This window comes from Erythranthe guttata, chromosome 6 (assembly GCF_056151865.1).
Source record: "Erythranthe guttata isolate IM_541 chromosome 6, IM_541, whole genome shotgun sequence".
Lineage (NCBI taxonomy): Eukaryota > Viridiplantae > Streptophyta > Magnoliopsida > Lamiales > Phrymaceae > Erythranthe > Erythranthe guttata.
Genome location: NC_142538.1, coordinates 12810904 through 12833120, shown reverse-complemented (window position 1 = coordinate 12833120; position 22217 = coordinate 12810904). Strand labels below are relative to the sequence as shown.

The window sequence follows — 22217 nt, the reverse complement described above, 5'->3', positions numbered from 1 at the left end:
GACTCATTGGACGGCCCATAAAATTATTGTAACTCAGACGCTCTTTTCAAACTCGCTCGACTCATTGGACGGCCCATAAAATTGGATATCCATACAAGCTCGCTTATTAAAGAGAGATATGCTAGCATTTGTATAGAAGTGGACACTGATAAACCCCTCCCACCGTATATATTACTTAACAATAATCGACAAGTTATATCATATGAATTTAATTCATGTTTTTGTACCGGTTGTGGTTTTATCGGACATTATAAATCTCAATGTAAAAAGATAAGCAAAACCAAAGCCAGGCGGATAATCGAGTTCCGGATTGGAATGTTGTTGAAAGAAACATACACGCGGAACGATCGAAAGTCCCGGCGATCACAGGTTTCAAGTTAAGAATAACTCTATAGGTGGTTCGCCCAATCGATAAACTCAAATCTGGGTCCCGAAAAAGGACGTGTCTCGGATAAGGAACGGCGCGGGAATCGCAGAATCGACAGAACACGACAAACAAGACCGGCGGAGACAAAAGAAAAGGAGAAAGACAAAACGGAAGAAAGAGAGAAATACCAAACGGAAGAACGAGACAAACATGCACTCCGAAACTACGAAACCGCGTGCAAACAAAATTTGAGTTCAGCCTCAAACGGACCAACAACACCCAGAAACGTGAATCAACCATCCATGCAACCAAATCCTCGCGACCAACTAATCGTGATGGGTCAAAACGAATACTTGGTACAGGCGTTCCACACAAACCCTCCGTTGTTTTCACCAGGGCTCATCGGAATGCCGAGAAATCGGTGGGATGGGCGAGATGGAGCCACAGAACGGCCCCAACACGGCCGGAACGGTAGAAAATAATTTGAAAATAAACATAATTTAACTAAAAAATAACGAAAAAAATGACTAATTTGACTAAAAAAATAAGGAATAAAAACATAATTACCTTTTCTCTCAAATTTTTTTTGTTTGGCTGGTGACTTTTCTAATATTATTGTTTTTACTATTTGGCTTGTGACTTGTGAAATATTTCTTGGATTCTAATATTTTGTATTATGATGAATTTGATTTTACTATTGGGAGCAGATTTCCGCTGCTCAACTTACTAAAGCAATGACAATAAATTCCCACCACTCCTCTTTTCCTCAATTTTTTTTTTCAAATAAACAATCAATAATACATCATCAAAAAATTCATGCAGATTGCAGAGGTTCACATCATCACATGCACTCCTATAAGCTAGCCTTTCACATCCATGTCTCCCACAAGCCACAATTCCACTAAATAATATAACTAATAATAATACATATCATGGATTGATATCAGCTTTTATCATCAATACATAATATAAACAGAGAGGCATTGCAGAGGCACTGGAGAAGCAGAGAGTAAAAGAGAAAAATATAAACAAAGTCATTAAGAAAAAAATTGAAGTGTTCAATTATCAACTCTTTTCTCCGTAAAAGGTACAATTTGATATGTTTGTAATTTTTTAATTTATAATTCTATATGTTGCTAAAATATTGTAGTTTATAATTTAATATTTGGGTAAATTACACCCACACCCCTGAGGTATACTTAAATAACTTTAAGGTCCCTGTGGTATCGATAATTACACTCACCCCCTTGAAACGTAGTTATAAACCCTAATGGCATAATTCATTTGATACGTTATTACGATAGAGTTCTAACGGACTATTGGCTTCAGGAAGTGATGAAGACAACAAAGAGTTATGGGTGATTTAAGAAATATTGGGGAAGCCATGGGGATGTTTGGTTATGTTTCCAATGGGATTTTCTAGTTTTCAAAATTTCTGATGGAAAAAGTAGTTTATTGGTTTTTGTGTGGAAAATGGGAATATGTTTGGATGAAAAAGTGTTTTTAGTTTTGTATAGGTATAGAAATGAGAATATGTTTGGTTATGGTGTGTTTTCTCTACGAAAGTACGTGCAAAAGTATAATATAATAATAATAATAATAATAATAATAATAATAATAATTATTATTATTATTATTATTATTATTATTATTATTATTATTATTATTATTATTATTATTATTATTATAATTATTATTATTATTATTAGGGTAAATTACAAACACCCCCCTGAGGTATGACCAAATTACAAAAACACCCCTCTTGTTTGGATAATTACAACCACCCCCTCAACTCATCAAATTTAGTGGAATCTTCGAGATTATATGGAATATTATCACTTTTGTACCCGTTTTATCCCATTCAAACTCTACATTATGAAGCAAGATGACCATAATATGTGATTTTTAGCTTGTATATATCAGTTTGTGGTGCATCGAAAACTGTATTTTTTACACAAAGAGTACAAACTAAAGCACATTTCACGGAATCTAGATGACTATGTTGAATATGGCAACATAGAGGTAAGAAAAAATCATAGTTGAGGGGGGTAGATGTAATTATCCAAACAAGAGAGGGGTTTTTGTAATTTAACCATACCTCAGGGGGGTGTTTGTAATTTACCCTTATTATTATTATTATTATTATTATTATTATTATTATTATTATTATTATTATTATTATTATTATTATTATTATTATTATTATTATTATTATTATTATTATTATTATTATTATTATTATTATTATTATTATTATTATTATTATTATTATTATTATTATTATTATTATTATTATTATTATTATTATTATTATTATTATTATTATTATTATTATTATTATTAATACTATTATTATTAATACTATTATTATTAATACTATTATTATTAATACTATTATTATTAATACTATTATTATTAATACTATTATTATTAATACTATTATTATTAATAGTATTATTATTATTACTGTTATTATTAATACTATTATTATTAATACTATTATTATTAATACTATTATTATTAATACTATTATTATTAATACTATTATTATTAATACTATTATTATTATTACTATTATTATTATTACTATTATTATTATTATTATTATTATTATTATTATTATTATTATTATTATTATTATTATTATTATTATTATTATTATTATTATTATTATTATTATTATTATTATTATTATTATTATTATTATTATTATTATTATTATTATTATTATTATTATTATTATTATTATTATGCTTATGATGATTATTATTATTATTATTATTATTATTATTATTATTATTATTATTATTATTATTATTATTATTATAATAATAATAATTATTATTATTATTATTATTATTATTATTATTATTATTATTATTATTATCATTATTATTATTATTATTATTATTATTATTATTATTATTATTATTATTATTATTATTATTATTATTATTATTATTATTATTATTATTATTATTATTATTATTATGATTATTATTATTATTATTATTATTATTATTATTATTATTATTATTATTATTATTATTATTATTATTATTATTATTATTATTATTAATACTAATACTAATAATATTCATATTATTATTATTATTATTGATGAGATGGGAAAAAAGTCGAGGAGAGAGAAATATGTTAGTAGGTATTATTATAGGTTTGAAAAGTGGGAAAAGTATGAATAGTGTATTTCTATTGGAAATTGTTTTAAGAAAAATAGGAATTTTCAAGTGAAAAGTCTCAAACAAACATCATCCCGGTTTTATGTATAGTATAAAACTGAAAAGTCAATTTGGAAATAGAAACAAACATGCCCCATGTCACCCCATAACTCTATGTTATCTCCACAACTAGCTAAAAGTAATAGTTCGTTAGAACCCTCTCGGAATAATGTCTCCAATGCATTATCTCGTTAGAGTTTTTAACTACCTTTCAGGGGGGTGAGTGTAATCATCCATACCACATGGACCTTACAGTTATTTAAGCGTACCTCAAGGGTGTGGGTGTAATTTACCCTTTAATATTTATATAGTCATATAGTTTTCGTAATTTATAATTTAATATAGAATATAGATAGTATGAAGAAAGAATAATTTTATATATTACTTATAATCAATTAATATTCGGTTCTAATTGCACTCATTTTTTTTTCCACAATCATGTAGAATGGGTCCAAAATCTGATAAGGGTTTGGATTTCGGCGATATGGTTAGTGACAATCGAAAGAAAATCAAAGGTAAATTCTGTCAAGTAGTTACTACAGGAAGAATAACCAAATTAAAACAACGTATCACTCATATATCTGGAGAAATAGTTGCATGTAAAAAAGGCTCCGAAAGAAATTTTGGTAATTTTGCGAAAATAGCTTCAAGAAAAACTGCCAGAGAAATAATGAAAAAAAGAAAAGAAACGGCTATAATGTCCATTAGAGAAGAAAGTAGGCACATTCATGACATTGATACTGATAGTAGCAGCGAAAATGATGATGAACAAGTTTCCCGATACGCAAATAAAGAATATCTATCACAAATGGAGAAGAAACAATTACGGAATGCAATGAGAGAAAGTCGAAAGCAAGCTTTCGACGAAGATGAGCGTATGCGATATGATGACGGTATATGAACTTTTATATTCTAGTATATTGTTATACTTGTAAAACATGTCAATTAATTAGTATTATTTAATTCTAGGGCATACTGGTGGTACTTCTCGAGGTCAAACATCTGGTACGAAACGAGGAATATTTCGTAGCTCCAGCGTAAGAGAAGGACCTAAGAAGTCTTCAAGTGGGGTAGATCCTTTCATGTTCCCGTCAAAACAAAAAAGTCTCAAACAATTTTTCGCTCTTAAAAAAATCAAAGAAGTTGGTAAGGCCATTTCAAAGTTGTTTTTATTTAATACTATTCCATTTAATGATGCTGATAGTGGGCCTTATTATCAATCTATGATAAATACTATTGCTGAGGTGGGGACTGGAATTATGGGTCCTTCTGGCCGTCAAATCGGTAGTACTAATCTAGATGAAGAAGTTTTTTAAAATTGACGGTTATATATCCACTTTGAATGCAAAATAGCCAGAATATGGTTGTACAATCATGTGTGATGGGTGGAGTACAAAAAATAAGCATCATATTATCAATTTTATGATATATTGTGATCGATCAATGATATATCATACTCATGTTTTATTTTTTCTCTTATAAATAAAGTCATTGATGAGATAGGAGAGCAGAATGTTGTACAAGTTGTTACAGACAGTGAAGCTTCGAACAAAGCTGCTGGGAAAAAGGTTGATGCTGGAAAGACCACATATATTTTGGTATCCTTGCGCTGCACATTGCATCGATCACATGTTAGAAGATGTCGGTAAGATGTCCAAAATAAAAAAAATGCATAGAAAAGGCACAAAAAATTACAAGTTTTATTTACAACAGTGGTAAAATAGTGAATCTTATGAAGTCGTACACAAAAGATCGAGAGTTGTTAAGGCCAGGAATTACAAGATTTGCAACAGTGTTTATTGCTATTGAAAGTCTTGTTCGACATTCTATGGAGTTGAAGAGAATGTGTACGAATCCTGAGTGAGAAGCTTATAACAACACTAGAAAACGACAGAGTGAAGCTGAAAATATATCAAGTATCATATTGAATAACAAATTTTGGAGCAGAGCCCCAGAAGTTTGTTCATTAATGGAACCACTTGGGAAGGTTCTAAAACTGGTAGATCAAGATAAAAAGGCCACATTACCAATTGCTTATGAAGCTATGGATAGGGCGAAAATGGCAATCAAAGAGACAGTTAAAGATTGGCAAACTTATTGAGTTGTGATAGACGAGAGGTGGTACAAAATGTTAGATCAAGATTTGCATGGTGCAGGTAATCTAAAATTTTATTTTAAATACTTGCCATTTGGTTCAATTCATTTATGTTTATTAATTTTTTAATATACATATTTCAACATATTTTTTGAACCAAATGCTTCAATATTCTAGCACTTGCGTTAATATCGATGAGGATCGACAAGGTTTGAAAGTTGTAATTAAGAGACTCGAGCCAAATATAGATGCACAAGCACAAGCAATGATTAGGTATTATATCTTACATTTTCTTATAAGACATTTAATTCTTTACAATATATATATATATATATATATATATATATATATATATATATATATATATATATATATATATATATATATATATATAAGAATTAAATGTCTTATAAGAAAATGTAAGATATAAGTAAGCCCAACCCAATCACCGATATATAAATAGGTGTTTTACTCATTTGTAAAGGTACGTTCTCATTATTCACAATCAATCTCGAATATTATTCTCTCAGCTATCTCTACGATCCGTACATCTGACTTGAGCGTCGGAGGGGTTTCCGCCGGATCAACCCCCGGCTTAGTTCACGTGTGCTCTTTTCGTAGGGACCTCAGGATCATCAAGTTATCAAGCTACTGATCCGTTTTGCTCTCCCAGCTCATTTTCTACACCACCCTAGGTGAGCTACTCTTTAGCATCATCATTTTGGCGCCGTCTGTGGGAACGATGCAAACCAGATCACGTAGCCAACAAGATCCTCCTGAGGCATCAGCTCGGAGAGAAAATGACACAGCAAATAACCTCCCAGCCCGTGGAGGATCTGGCATGCCACCTCCTCCACGCGCCGCGGAGCAACTTCCTCCACGTGCCACGGAGCCAGCTCCTACACGTGCTGCAGATCCACCTCGTGAGGTTCAGGTGATCCCTCCTCGGGACCCACCACTCGCCGATCCACCACTCCCCGCTCCTCGAACGGTTCAAATAACCGAGGACGCGCTCCAACGCATGATAGCAGAAGCCTCAACTCGCGCCGCCACGGAGGCCGTAACTCAATATATCGCCACGATGGGAGCAAACGCTCCCAATGCGATACCAGCGCAAGCTCCACCTATAGTGCCACCTGTGGCCCCAACGCCAATCCAGAATTAAATAAGTGTCTCCTCCTCTACGCCGGACCCACGGTCCCGAGTGCAGCTATCTACTAATCACAGAGGAGCACAGCCCAGACAACAACGTCGGCGCTCACCCCTACGGGGGAACGCGTCACCACCAAGAGTCCCTCTCTTTAATGAGGGAGAAGGCGAGGTAAACAGCCGAATGTCTCGCCAAAACCTTTTCTCCCAACCAAATAATCAAATGGGTGAGAGAATGCCTCTCCCAACAAGATGCAGTCCCTTCACCATAGATATTCTCAACGAGGTATTACCTCAAGGAGTAAAAATCTCGGGGTTACCTCAATTTGAAGGAACCACCGACCCACAGGAACATATAGAGAAATTCAGTGCCATGGCGGATTTATATGGCCCGACGGATGCTGCGATGTGCAAAATGTTCCGTACCACTCTCTCCAAGAGGGCAATGAATTGGTTCAACTCTCTACCCATAGGTTCGATTGACACCTTCGCTCGGCTGTCAACCCGGTTCACCAACCAATTCGCTATCAACAAACAATATGCCAAGACCCCCGCTCATCTTTTCTCAGTAGTACAGAGAGACAACGAAACGCTCCGCAACTACATCAAGCGTTTCGTAGAAGCCGTCCTAAAGTTCCCAGTGTGGGGCAAGACATGCTCTCCGGGATTATGCAGCAGAACTTGAAACCGGGTAGATTCAAGGAATCTATCGCCGGAAGACCCCCAGGCAACCTAGAGGAGTTGCTGAATCGAGCCGAAAAGTACGTCCGGATAGAGGAAGCCTCTACCCATGCTCCTCCTAAAAGGAAAAGGGAAGATGACCGTCAGGACAATAGGAGGCGCGATGACCGACGCCCACCACTTCCACCTCAAGGCCAACCCTCCTCCTCCTATATCAAGTTCACTCCGCTAAACGCTCGCCTCACTGAAATCCTTCACGTGATAGAACAGAAAGGTTTAGCAGAGCCTCCACGTCCTATGCAACCAAATGCCAAGCGAGAAAAGTCGGATCGTTATTGTCGATTCCATAAGGACAGAGGACATACTACGGAGGAATGTGCACAACTCAAGGTGGCGATTGAAAGGCTGATCAAACAGGGCCATTTAGGCGAATACATTGATAAGCCGCGAAATAAGCGCCGTGATGATCCTCGACGTCGAGATAACAATCGAGATCAACAGCAAAGGCGAGAGGATGGAGGTCATCGACGTGACCCAGATAACAACGATAACCAACCTACCCGGGGAATCATCTCCTTTATCTCCGGAGGACCAGCGGGTGGCGATTCACAAAATGCCAGACGCACCCTCGCTCGATCAGCACGCATGAATCAAGAACATGCTTCTCCATCCGCACGCATTTATCAAATACGAAGACCTGACCATAGCATAGTCTTCAACTCCTCCGACCTTGAAGGTCCAGATGAAGATCATGTCGATGCGCTGGTAGTAACAACAACGGTGGCCAACTTCTTGGTCAAGAAGATATTAGTGGACGGTGGAAGCTCAGCTGACATAATGTACCTCCACACGTTTAAGCAGCTGGGCATAGATAATGCCCGGTTTAATCCCATCTCCACACCCCTGAAAGGATTCACGGGAGAAGGCATTTTGTCCATGGGAGAAGTAGAGCTGCCCGTCTCTTTAGGGGAAGACCCTTGTCGAATCACCAAACTAATCAAATTCCTTGTCGTCGACAAGCCATCCCCCTACAACATCATCCTAGGGAGGCCAGCAATCCATACCTTCAAATCAGTACCTTCCTCCTACCATCAGAAGTGGAAATTCCCCACTCCCTACGGAATGGGGAAAGTAATTGGAGATAGACGTCTCGCCCGAGAATGCTATGCAAGGGCCCTACGAGAACCTTCCAAGAAGCTTAAACCACCCGGAAGAGGAGACGACACTCAAAAATCCGACAAACGGAAGTGGGTCAACGCGATCATTGAAGATAATAAAGAAATCCTCATCAGTGTGCCAGATGACACCATCAAGCTAGCCGCTGTCGAAGAGCTTAAGCTCATAGAGCTCACTCCCGAAGATACCTCCAAGCTCATACGAATAGGATCTGATTTAGATCCAACAACGGAGCAGCAGCTAATCAACTTCCTACGACACAATGGAGATGTGTTCGCATGGAAAGCCCAAGATTTATCGGGCATCCCTCCTCAGGTAGCTCTGCACCGGCTCAACGTCGACAAACGATTGAAGCCCGTCAAACAAAGAAAACGGACATTCGGTCCCGAACGCAACAAGCATATCAAAGCGGAAGTGGCAAAACTCCTTGAAGCATGCCACATACGACCAGTTCAGTATCCCGAATGGTTGTCAAACGTGGTACTCGTTCCTAAGCCAGGTGGCAAGTGGAGACTATGTGTAGACTTCACCGACCTCAACAAAGCTTGTCCTAAGGACCCTTTTCCTCTACCTAGAATCGATCAACTCATCGATTCGACCTCGGGATGCGAGCTCCTCAGCTTCCTCGATGCATACCAAGGGTACATCCAGATCTTACTTGCGCCAGAAGATCAAGAGAGGGCTAGTTTCATCCCTGATCAAGGCATCTACTGCTATCAAGTCATGCCCTTCGGATTAAAAAACGCGGGAGCCACCTACCAGCGTCTAGTGAACAAAATGTTCGCAGATCAGATTGGTAAAAATATGGAGGTGTACATCGACGACATGCTCGTCAAAAGCGTCAAGGTCTCGGACCACCTAACTGATCTGGATCAGTGTTTCGCCACCTTGCGAAAATATAAGATGAAGCTCAACCCCCTCAAATGTTTATTCGGAGTTCGGGGAGGCAAATTTTTGGGTTATATGATTTCGCAGCGGGGAATCGAAGCTAATCCCGCAAAAATCGAAGCAATCACCTCCATGGCTCCACCAACCTCGATCAAGAAAGTTCAACAGCTCAACGGCTGTTTGGCATCCCTGAACAGATTCATTTCAAGATCAGCGGACAAGGCTCTCCCCTTTTTCAAGATTTTAAGGGGAGGAAAAAAGTTCGAATGGGATGAGGCATGTCAAAAGGCCTTCACGGAGTTAAAGTCATATCTCGCATCACCACCCCTGCTTACAAAACCTCAACCGGGAGACATCCTCATGCTTTACTTAGCTACCTCGGCTGATGCTATTAGCGCAGTCCTCATCCGAGATGGAGGAAAAGGCCACCAACCCATATACTACATAAGTCGCGCCCTCCAAGGAGCCGAACAACGCTACACCAACATGGAGAAACTCGCTCTCGCCCTCATCAACGCAGCTCGGAAGCTTCGACCTTACTTCCTGTCACATCAAGTGGTGGTTCTCACCAATTATCCTCTGAAGCAAATACTAAGGAGTCCTGAGACATCCGGGCGATTAGCAAAGTGGGCGATAGAGCTGAGCGAATATGGGGTCGAATTCAAACCCCGCCCTACTATCAAAGCGCAAGTATTGGCGGATTTTCTAGTCGAAATGACTTCAGTAGAAGAGAGCACTTCTCTACCTACTTGGTCTGTCAATGTCGATGGATCTTCCACCGCCACAGGAGGGGGAGCGGGTATCGTCCTAACGAACCCTGATGGAGATGAGTTCGAATATGCTCAACGATTCGAATTCACTGCCTCAAACAACGTCGCTGAGTACGAAGCCCTGATAGCGGGAATCCGCCTCGCCCTAGCAGCTGGAGCCCGCAAGCTCCTAATCCAAAGCGACTCTCAGCTCGTCGTTAACCAAGTACTCGGAGTTTACGAGGCCAAAGAAGACACCCTGGCGAAATATTAAGCTCTCGCGCACACTCTCCTATCTAAATTCGAGAGCTACGAGATAATACAAGTACCCCGCTCCAATAACGTCCACGCTGACAAATTAGCTCGGCTTGGAAGCTCCATGGCTAGCATCGGAAGTCGGAAGGTGACGCTCCTCACCTCACCTCAGCCAGAGATAACTTCACCCACCGAAGTACAGTACACCGAGGAGGATGAACCATGCTGGTTCACTCCAATCCTGAAGTATCTCAAGAAGGGGGAACTCCCAACGGATCCCACTGAAGCACGGAAGTTAAAAACAAGAGCCGCCCGCTTCACTATAGTGGGAGAAGAACTGTATAAACGAGGTTTCTCATTTCCCTATCTCAAGTGCCTCGACCCAACCACAGCGGATTATGTACTTAGAGAAGTACACGAAGGCATCTGCGGCAATCACTTGAGCGGGAGAACCTTATCTCTAAAACTACTGAGGCAGGGCTACTATTGGCCAACGATGCATGAAGATGCGAAAAGATTAGTCCGGAGGTGTAAGCCCTGCCAAGAGCATGCCAATATCACTCACATGCCAGCGGCATTAATGCAACCAATTGACAGCCCCATCCCTTTCGCCCAATGGGGGATTGATTTAGTTGGACCGTTCCCGCCCGCCACAGGAGGACGTAAATACCTCATTGTAGGAGTGGACTACTTCACCAAATGGGTGGAGGCCGAACCCTTAGCACGTATCCGAGAAGAAGAAGTCATCCAATTCCTATGGAAGAACATCGTCTGTCGCTTTGGAATCCCACGTTCCATTATCTCAGATAATGGAACCCAATTTTGCGGTGACAAAGTGAAGAATTGGTGCCTCGGCTTGGACATCAAACAATTCTTCACATCCGTAGCAAATCCACAGGCTAACGGCCAAACAGAGGTCACGAATCGCACCATCCTCCAGCACCTTAAGACAAGGCTTGGAAGTGCCAAAGGGAAGTGGGTGGACGAGTTGCCTAACGCACTATGGGCTTATCGCACAACCCCACGCTCAGCAACCGGAGAGTCGCCTTTCAATCTAGCTTTCGGCACGGAGGCTATCGCACCCGTGGAAATAGGTGAACCATCTTGGAGAATCACAAATTATGATCCAGCAGCCAATGAAGAAGCTATGCGAGGAAACCTAGACCTTGTAGATGAGCTACGAGAGATCGCATACATCCGGCAACAGATGTACAAGTCACGCATGGCCAAGGCATATAACTCTAAGGTCCGCCCTCGCTCCTTTCAAGTCGGAGATTTAGTCCTCCGAAAAGCTGAAGCCTCTCACCCCATTGGTAAGCTCGACCCAAAGTGGGAAGGACCATATAAAATCACAAAAGTGGTCAACACTGGAGCATATCGCCTCGAGAACATTGACGGACACCCAATACCCAGAATATGGAATATAGGGAACCTCAAACGGTTCTACGCTTAAGGTATACATCTACCTTACTTCAGATCAATCGAGATCATCACCCATATTATAGGAAAGTTACTTACGAATTGTCACCCATGCAGGCTCCACGACCTTCCACATCACTCGTCTTGTAAAACTGCTTTTACATGGTTGGAAATCTGACACCACATAACAAGGTGCGTTAACGTCCCACCTATGCTGGGGGGCTAGTAATTGTTATTAACATCAGAAATTTATAATCACATCCCATCGTCTCCTTACAGGTTGCGAATCTACTACGAGAGGATGCATATTTTACAATCAATGGCCCAAAGAGCGAAACCACCCCATACCACATCGCCAAGGGTAAGAACACTTCCACTAGACTACAACACACGCATACTCTCGTTTACTCTTACTAACGTGACACAATCATTCCATCTAACAGGCACAATCATACAACAAATCATAGCCACTCACGAGTTGATTTCATAACTCAAAGTGCGAGGAAGAAAAACCATCCCCGTGTTAGGGCATAGAGACGCCAAAGGAATTCAGCCAACCATCAGAACAGCAAAACGAATGCGTACAAGGAAGACGTGGAAGAAGAACAAAGGAAGCACAATCACTCCAAAAAAAATTTTTTTTATCAAGACAATTTGTTTGCTTTAATAATAATTAGTTACCTTCGCCTCATGTAGGCCCATCGCATTAGCTACTTATTTAAATTCGCCTCACATAGGCTTGTAACAATTCTCCTTTGCTATCATCGAATAAATCACGATTTTCATTATACTCTCTGCCCCTTTACATCGATACAAATTACATCTCATCATGAGTCTAATTCAATACCACCCTATAAACACTTAGAGAGATTTAGACAATCCATATAGCCTGGCCAGCTGGATTATCTAAGTCCCTTTATTTGTTTCACGAGGTATTAATTTTAAAACGTGGCCACGGACAAATATATTTAAGACCCAAGCGGTCCGAACAAAGGGCACGACCCTTAACAAAAACCTTGGGAGACTGATCCCCTCCTCAAGTACATCGCGTATATGCTAATGTAAATCCATATAAGCAACGCATTAATTCTTGACAATGTCAAAATAAATAAATCGTAAAATTAAACTTCAACGTCAAACAAGGAAGAAACTCAAACGAAATAGTAGTGGACATACCCATCTACATCAAAGATAAAAACAAACGACGAAATCCATAAAAAAAAAAATAATAGCAATAGAAATAAAGGGGGTAAGTTAACTATCCTAACCGATAAGTCTAAACTCTCCTACCACGAGCGGAAGATGCACCCACAGTGGAATCATCCACAACCATATCATCCACGAGCTCTGTGCTAGTCCCATTGGCATTTATCTCATCTTCCTCTTCATTGGATATGCCAGCTTCCATCCCACGAATCACTTTCTCGCTAATACCACCCGCATCGCGCAGATATTTGCGTCAAGCGCGCACTAATGGCTTATAAACCACAGCCAATGCATGCTCCTCAATCATAGCAGTACACTCGTCACTACCTCGGAAGCTACCCTTGGTTTCCTCCACGATGGACTCCCTATAGGCCACACCACCTGATGTCGTCAGGAACCTTTTCCCCGTCGCCTTCTCAACTTCATATTTCTCTTTGAGCTGGTCGTAGCATACGTTCAACTTATGAACATCATCCTTATACGCCTTCGCTTCACTTCGAATAACCTCGAGCTCCTCTGTCTTCTCAGCAAGCTCCTCTGTCCGACGAGCAAGCTCTTCCGAGCGTAGAGCAAGATCGGCCCGCGCTACCTCCAACTGCCTTAGAAGTTCATCCTCACGCGCTTGACTTCGAGCCTTTTCATCTTCCTCCCTAGCCTCCACACTCCTACCATGCTCCATGAGATACCTCCAATACGCAACCAACTAAAAAATAAAAAAATAAAAACAATAAATTTACACAAAGAAGAGGGGAAGTGGCATTTAATCTAGTTTTAAATAAACAAGGACTCACCCGACATATGTCCCCACCGGCTAACTCCAACATGTGACAAGGGCCCTTACCAGACATCCGAGCACGATCATACTCCCGAACGAATCCCTCGGTACTCAACATAGGTAGATCACGGTTCGACACATCCCAATACGACTCCTTACCATCGCGATTCACACCATAGGTAAACAATTGTTTGCCTCCTCCACCATGGAAAGCATAGGTTTCCTCTGGGTCAACCCGTGGACGCTTAGGCACAGCCACATACTCGGTATCCACCATCTTTCCCTTGCCACGGTCCCTCGTCGGTGGACGCCCCTCCACTTCACCAGCACTGCTACGATCATCTGCGACTACTCGAGGACTTTTCACATGGACATCCTCACGAGTCAAACCATTTGAAGAACCTCCCAACACAGAGGGAACCTTCTTCGATTTCTTCTTCGACGACCCATTCGCCTTAGCTTGAAGTGCCGCAAAGGTGATACCCCCATCTACAAGAGATAACAAACACATAAGAAACATGGGAAATACACTACCAAACAAAAAAAAAAAAAAAAAGAGGAACACAAGTCAAGGCAACAAAAGGATATACGATGCTGACCCTTCACCGTCGGTATCAAACTCCTCGGATCAAATTCCACATCACACAACCCAGATTCCTCAATCCTCTTCGCCATATTTGCAGTCATCGTGAAACTCTCACACGTAGGATTCCAAACTACGGGAACGTCAAAAGTGGGAGCCCTCAGGTAAAAGAAATAGGTCTTCCATTTCCCCAAAGACTGCTTCACACTATTCACGAATTGGTAATGAACGCGAGGATGAAAACAAAAGAAAGGCATCTTATTGGGCCGATGTAACGTAAATAACGCCTTAAATAAACTCACAGACACAGACAGACCTACTCGAACCACCCTAAAATGAAACGCCTGGAACATCAGAACAGCAGTGGGCGTTAGCTGACTATACCCAATCTTGAATTCCTCGCAGACCTTCAACAAGGTCGGATGCGGTGTAATTTGAGATGTACACGTCAAGTAACCCAAAAACACCGTATGAAATCCATCGGGTGGCGAATACAAACGGTCGCCCTTCTGAGGCAACAACAACTCAACATTACTTGGCGCTCCAGATAAACGACGAATAGAGTGCAGATGCTCTTCCGTCAACACACTATCAAAATCAACTAACTCCAAATTAATTGGCTTCTTTTTCTTTTGCCTCCTCTTATGAACCTCAACATCACCCGGCGGAATATCATCTTCCTCCCCCTCTTCATCCGTCGGCTCAACTTCACTACTTGACACAACATGATCACTCGCCAATAGTGCTTGAGAAGACTCATCGCTACCACTCCCAAAATCCACGACTTGATGCCTATTACGACGTCCACTGGAACCCACTACATCATCAGTGGGAAAAATATTAACGTCACCACCCGTTTCTACGTCGTCACTCCAAGATTCAATGATTTCTCGTCGCCCAAAACTCCCCCTACTCACTCCATCTTCGACATCGATGCGCTCTTCACTTCGCCCGACACTATCATGAGATTCGAGCCCAAAAATAGGCCCGAACGCTCTCCCACCCGCGCCCGGCACCTCAGACGACGCGCGGCCACGCGCGCGCTCCCCTTCCATCGAGGCGCGTTCACGCGCTACGCCACCCCTCCCCAATGACGCGCGCGCACGCGCGCAAACGCCTCCAGCCAATGGCGCGCGCGCGTCACAAAGACCCCCCTCACCGAGCACGCGCGCGCGTCTCTCCAGACGCGCGCCCCCATGACCTACGTCAGCAACCCAGACAGCCGGCTCCCCCACATGCGACGCGCGCGCGCGTCTATCGGATACTGGGCCAGACGCGCGCACGCGCCCTCTTCTCTCTCCCCTCCCCTCGTCGTTCGTGCCAGCCGCCAGCTCCGCTCCAAAGCTCGGCTCAACAACCACCTCGGGGTGCACGCGCCCACTCCCACCTTCACATCGGCCGGCTTCATTCAAGCCGACACCCGTAGCCGAGCCGCTACGAAAATCACCATCTCCCTTGCTAGATCCGACATGTGTACAACCCTCCACATCTGAGAGCACTAGCTTCTCGCGTTCCATACCCACCGTACCAAACGTTTTCTCGCCCCCCTCGACCGGATCTCGAAGTTTAATAAGCAAAGACTTTGACTTACTCGGGTTCGACATGATATATTTTTATCCGGACGAAAAGCAAAAAAAAAAAAAAATTCTACTCTACCACAAAAAATAACTCTCAAGAGAAGAATAGCACAGAAGAAAACCTAGAATTAAAAGTACATACCCATATTTATTACGCGAGAGTTGAAGATTAATTCTTTCCACCGCAGAAGGAGTCTATTTATCTGGCCCTGGTATATTATTTAAAACCCTTAAATATATACCTCCCTGCCAAATAAATATAATTATCCCTTATTTAAATTAGGGAATTAATTCACCGCCAACGGAAACAATTCAATCCACGACGCAATTAACTCTCGACACGACCCGGATCCCTCTACACAAGTCCCCGTCTCGAATCGAGAGTTGGGGGGCTTAATGATATACCTAAATTATCTATTAATTAGGCCCACTACACGAAAGCCCAATTAGCTTCAAAGTAAGGCTTGGGCCCAACAAAGTAAGTCCAACCCAATCACCGATATATAAATAGGTGTTTTACTCATTTGTAAAGGTACGTTCTCATTATTCACAATCAATCTCGAATATTATTCTCTCAGCTATCTCTACGATCCGTACATCTGACTTGAGCGTCGGAGGGGTTTCCGCCGGATCAACCCCCGGCTTAGTTCACGTGTGCTCTTTTCGCAGGGACCTCAGGATCATCAAGTTATCAAGCTACCGATCCGTTTTGCTCTCCCAGCTCATTTTCTACACCACCCTAGGTGAGCTACTCTTTAGCATCATCATTTATTTATTAATGTTATGTTATTTTAGCAAATATCAAACTGCACCACAATAATTTCAAACATTCAAATATCAACAATAAATTTGTAATTTGTATTAGTCTGGGAAAATAATATATCAAAAGGCAATTGGAAAACAAACATTTTTATTTGCAATTTTGAACTTGGAATTTGCAACGTGAATGTACAACATGAATTCCTTTTATCAACATAAATAAGTTACGTTGAACTGCAAACTGCAATACGTTGAATAACAAAACAAGATTAGAACGATATAGTGGAATTGATTTGTCTTTCTATAACTGTTGGTGGTTCTGATGCCTCGAATGCAGACTGAGTTGATTCGTTTTCTTCCTTTTCGATGACGTTGAACAGTCATTTAGTGATTTTTTCTCTTTTTTTGGCTTGGCTATTGGAAGATCAAGAAAGGAAAAATAATTCACACTAAAGAATGTTCGAACAATGTTATTGAAAATATCAAATAGCAAACAACTTACACAAGTGCATACAAGACCTCCAAATTGCTAACTGCAAATAAAAGCATCATATGTAAGTAAACGACACATGATTTAGCCAAACAAAAATGGTACTTGAAAATAGTAAACATTATATGCAAATGCAAACTAAGATTGTAAAATTAAAGTTGCATCTCAAAAAACAAAAATTGCAAAAAATTAACAATGAAAACTGCCACATTGACTAATATATGAGGAATCTCATTTTGTACTTTGCACTCTAATAATTGAGAAATTTAAAAACTAGAATTTGAAAAGTAAAAACTAGAAACTACAAACTGCAATTCCAATGTATATCAAATTTCAAAACAACTAGCAGTACTTGTTAAACAATACGAACTATAACAATTTGCAGAGAAAATTAACACTAACATGATATTTTAACTCAAGAAACATAAAATGCCGACCACAAGCATGATTAAAAAAAATAAGAAAAACAAACAAACAGAGGAAGACCCATCGATGCTTTAGTAATGAAGGAAAATAGTACCTGCTATCGATTCCGCTGGAACAAAGAAACTCATTAAAATTGACGATTAAATTGTTATCAAAGTTTCTAAAAACATATGAAATGGATGCGATAATTTTACTTACAAAGGCATTTACGATTTCGCACCATTTTTCTGACCAATGATGTTCTCTCATGATGCGGGTACGAGATTAATGTAAAAATCCAACAACAAGACCTAAATATATATGATTAACACCAAACTGCAAACAAAAACTAAATTAACAGCAAACAATATGAAACATCTTGCTAAGGAAGACAAACTGCAATTCGTAAACATGGTTAGTCATTTGCAGAGATTTATGGGAGAAGGAGGACAAATATTTTGAGGAGAGAATTGAGGAATTCACGTACATAATTAATTTTATTGATTTGTGGAGAGAATTGAGGAATTTATGGTTCGTGCAATGTAAACAATTATTTTGGGAATTTATTTATTCCATATATTATTAAGGGTATTTTTGTCACAATAACTATAATTAATTTATTAAAAATAGAAATTATGACTTGGATTTTTGCTACGCATTTGCTACGAATTTATTCCGTAGTATATACGGGCGTAACAAAAACTTTGCTACGGTAAATGGCCGTACCAAATACTTATTTGCTACGGTAAATTTTAATAGTTACTACGACTTCAAAATTGCTCCGTAGTAAAAAGCCCATTTTGTTACGGCATTTGACCGTAGCAAAAAATTTCGTAGTAAAAAGCAAATTTTGTACAAGTGACGCCAAGTTTGATATTGATAAGAGAAAATAGAGAAAGTCCAAAGTTGGAGTTGATGATGTTGAAGAGATTGATGAACATGAGGATGACGACACTCTTTTGAAATTGGTGGATGAAAAAGATTTAAGTGACATTGATCTTGAAGATTATGAGTGATAAATTAGTATTTAGAAAATAGGGATTCAAATTTAAACTTTGTTGATATTATTTTATGAGCAATTATGACTTTTATCCTATTTTATGATGCAATAATGAAATTTGATATATGGGAATAAGTGGTTTACTTTAAAAATCTTTTTTTACATGTTTATAGTATTTTCATTATGTATATATATATATATATATATATATATATATATATATATATATATATATATATATATATATATATATATATATAGTTTACTAATTTTAATAGTTGATTCAAAATCTTATAATACGATACGATACACGGAGTAAAACGATACGCCGATATTTTCTTATTCGATAACCATATTTTTGATATAACTTGAAGTATTTAACAACATCGTTATTATTAGTGCTACCAAAATCCAAATCTTATTTATACTGTGAAATTGGATTTATCGATCAAGCCATTTTATCAAAGCAAAAATAGTTAGATATATTTTCTTCGCTGTTCTTTTACAAGCATATATGATTTAAGTAATTTACAGTTGACTTGACTCGTTTGATAGGCTTGATTAGTTCAATTGAATTAATTATGGTTATCTTATTTATGATATTATAATATTATTTCGTGTTGCCATTTAATTTACGATTATAAAATGGAGGCTTATATAATAACTATATATATAAGTTTGACCCAGCTAACCTAAATTGAACAATCAAATATATTTTAAAGTCTCCCAGTTTAACTAATAAAATACAAATTGAAAAGTAAAGACAAAGACAATGGAATCTAATAAAAATGTGGCATCACAAATATGAAACACTCAGTCGTCTGTCGTCATAAACAATAATTTATCCGAATGCCTCAAATTTCAATTTGGTCCAACAGAACCTGACTCATGTTACTTTCAGTCCCCTAACTTTAAAATGATGAGACGGCATAAAATATTCTAAGGGAGTTGAAGTGGTCAGTTTTTAAAAGTACAGCTAAACAATTTGGGGCTAAACCCATATAAACAATATCCTAAGGATGAAACTGCAATTTTCCTTGCACAAATAAGCTTATGTCTTCTATATAAACACATGATTGATTACTTTGGCATACTCACACATCCCTTCAAATAGATATATCATTTCTCTAGGAGAGAGAAAAGAAGCAATATATCTGCAAATTAAATATATCTTCTTCCATTTCAAGGAGGGAGAGAGAGAGAGAGAGAGAGAGAGAGAGAGAGAGAGAGAGAGAGAGAGAGAGAGAGAGAGAGAGAGAGAGAGAGAGAGATGACGGTAGGAACAATGGAAGTGATACTTCTTGGGGCTCATGGCCTTCTGAGAACAGACATATTTGGTACGTACGCATCTCTTCGCATTTGTACGTATTTATGTATGTGTATAGATAGAGATATACATGTTTTCCATGGTGTGCGTATATAATGAATGAGTGTTTGGAGATGTCATAGTTATGAAGAATAAATTGGATAAATTTGCGCGCACGTTCCACTTATAGATCCATAACATTTTGTTATTCGTTATCTCATTAAATTTCCACCATTACTATTAAGTTTGATTCCTCTTTCGTTAACTTAACTACCGCCTAATTTACGGTTACGAATAGCATGTAGTGATCTGAATCAATTTAAAATCCGACACCGAGTGAAAAGTTGTTTAATCATAAATTATTTGTGAGAATTATAACACTATATATCGTAATTTATAAATTGAAAAACACAGTTGGTTTAATTTATCGGTTAAAGTTGTAATAATATATTTGTTAGTCCATGCAGGTAAGGTAGATCCATATGTTGTGATTCAGTATGGAAATGAAGAGCACACCAGCAAAATAGTTCATGGTAAACTTACCTTAACTTTCTTCTTCGTCGTTTGTGTTTCATATTTTTATATATTCAACAATTAATTCTATTGGAGATCGATGCAAAAATTCCAAATAATTCTGTTATGAAATATTAAACTTGTAGAAACTATATCTGAGTTCAATAATTCAAAGTTAAAATTTTCAAATTCATACATCTTGTTCAAACAATTTAATTCTATTAACGAATTTTGCACGTCATGTACACGTTCATTTTAATTTTATATAAACCACCACTATTAATTAAACCCAATTGTTTTATATAATTGTTTCAATAAACTAATTGGTACATACATATAGGACAAGGTAGCAACCCCGGGTGGAATGAACGGTTCAAATTCAAGGCACAATACCCAGCAGACGCGGGAGACGATGAACAAAGAAAATACAGGCTCTTTCTTCGACTTATGGACCACGACACTTTCACTCGCGATGACTACCTTGGCCATACCACGTAAATTCCAGTCCCCGGTTTCTATTTATTATTTTTTTTCTACGAATTATATGTGTATATATATCGATATTTAATTAAATTAGTTAGTTAAAAAAAATGAATATATAAATTAAATGCAGGATCTATGTGAAGGAGCTACTTGAGTTAGGTGTGGAGAATGGAAAGGCTGAACTTGGTACTCATAAGTACAGGGTTATTTTAAAAGATGGTAGTTACCATGGTGAAATTCAAGTTGGAGTCAATTTTAGTGTTCCCAAAAGGTTTGTATTTAATTACAATTTAATACTTGTCTTACATATATTAAATTATTCTTTTAGAAAATTTATTTTAATTACCAATTTTTAGGAATTAGCTTTTTTATTTTATTTAATTTTTTTTTTTGGATATAGGGGGTTATGATGAAGAAGATTAATGAGGTGGAGGAACGCTAATAGTACAGCTGGTTGTTACGTTTGTATTTGCATCTTACAATTAGTTCACCATGCATCCAAAATCATATATTGTTTTATTTGTTTTCTGAAATAATTAATTCATGTAAGGTCATCTGCAATAGTTGTTTATTGTTTAAAAATCAATTGTTTATATCTATAATTTAAAAGGCAAACAGTGTGATATGTCTAATTGGGCCAACTCAATGAGTTTACAATTTATTTACCTACTGGGTCACGAACCCAATATTGAAGACCACTATCACCGAGGCCCAATCAGCTTCAAATAAGAATTTGGCCCAACAATCTCAATTAAGGTATAAGTAACGATATAATTCATTTATTAAAGTTTACGACATATTATTTGAATAATACGACGAGTCATATTCTTTCAACTATTTCTACAATCTGCACGTCTGACTTGAGCGTCGGAGGGGTTTCCGCCGGATCAGCCCCCAGCTTAGTTCACGTATTCTCGGTTCGCAGGTATCTCATGGCCATCTAGCACGTGAGCGGTGATCCACTTTGCTCTCCCAGGTCCCTATACCTTAACTACTTAAGGTGATCTATTTAATTTATAGCATCATCATAATGGCGCCGTCTGTGGGAAAGCATACAAGATCACGTGGCGAGCATGATGTCCCTGAGTAATCTACTCGGAGA

The 22217-nt window shown here is 38.5% G+C and overlaps 2 non-coding genes across 2 annotated transcripts; both read left to right on the top strand.

Annotated features, from left to right (window-relative positions):
* The first annotated feature begins 4051 nt into the window (after window positions 1-4051).
* Window positions 4052-5964, top strand: LOC105962578 (uncharacterized). Its single transcript, XR_016031567.1, has 2 exons — window positions 4052-4499; window positions 4576-5964. It is a non-coding gene; the product is annotated as an uncharacterized LOC105962578 (transcript).
* A 14308-nt stretch (window positions 5965-20272) lies between these two features.
* Window positions 20273-21697, top strand: LOC105962579 (uncharacterized). The gene is made up of 4 exons (XR_016031566.1): window positions 20273-20652; window positions 20973-21126; window positions 21246-21386; window positions 21516-21697. It is a non-coding gene; the product is annotated as an uncharacterized LOC105962579 (transcript).
* Window positions 21698-22217: the final 520 nt, after the last annotated feature.